Source organism: Egretta garzetta, unplaced genomic scaffold (genome assembly GCF_000687185.1).
Source record: "Egretta garzetta isolate BGI_Z169 unplaced genomic scaffold, ASM68718v1 scaffold270, whole genome shotgun sequence".
In the NCBI taxonomy this organism is placed as follows: Eukaryota; Metazoa; Chordata; class Aves; order Pelecaniformes; family Ardeidae; genus Egretta; species Egretta garzetta.
In genome coordinates this window covers 1,018,788-1,019,049 of record NW_009258274.1, presented here as the reverse complement: position 1 = coordinate 1,019,049, position 262 = coordinate 1,018,788, and the positions used below count along the sequence as shown (strand labels likewise).

The window sequence follows — 262 nt, the reverse complement described above, 5'->3', positions numbered from 1 at the left end:
GGGCGGGGGGGGTGCCGCCCCCCCCGCCTGCCGGTGAGGCGGGAGGGGAAGGCGGCGGGGGAAAAGCCCTTTGATGAGCTGCCGCGCTGTGAAATGTCCCCACGGCACCTCCCTGGCACCTGAGACCTTGGGGTCTGGCTCCAGGTGGCCTCCCCCGGTGGGACCCTGTCCTGGGGGGGGATGAGCTGCGTGCTCTTGCTTTCTCCTGCTGCAGGAGGAGGGTCCTGCCCTGCCCTTCCCCTCCTCTCCCTGCCCTTCCCCT

The 262-nt window shown here is 71.4% G+C and overlaps 1 protein-coding gene across 1 annotated transcript in view; it reads right to left on the bottom strand.

Moving 5' to 3' along the window:
• Positions 1 to 262, bottom strand: part of DCTN4 (dynactin subunit 4) — a 30,309-nt gene that overhangs the window by 12,966 nt on the left and 17,081 nt on the right. The window lies entirely within an intron of this gene.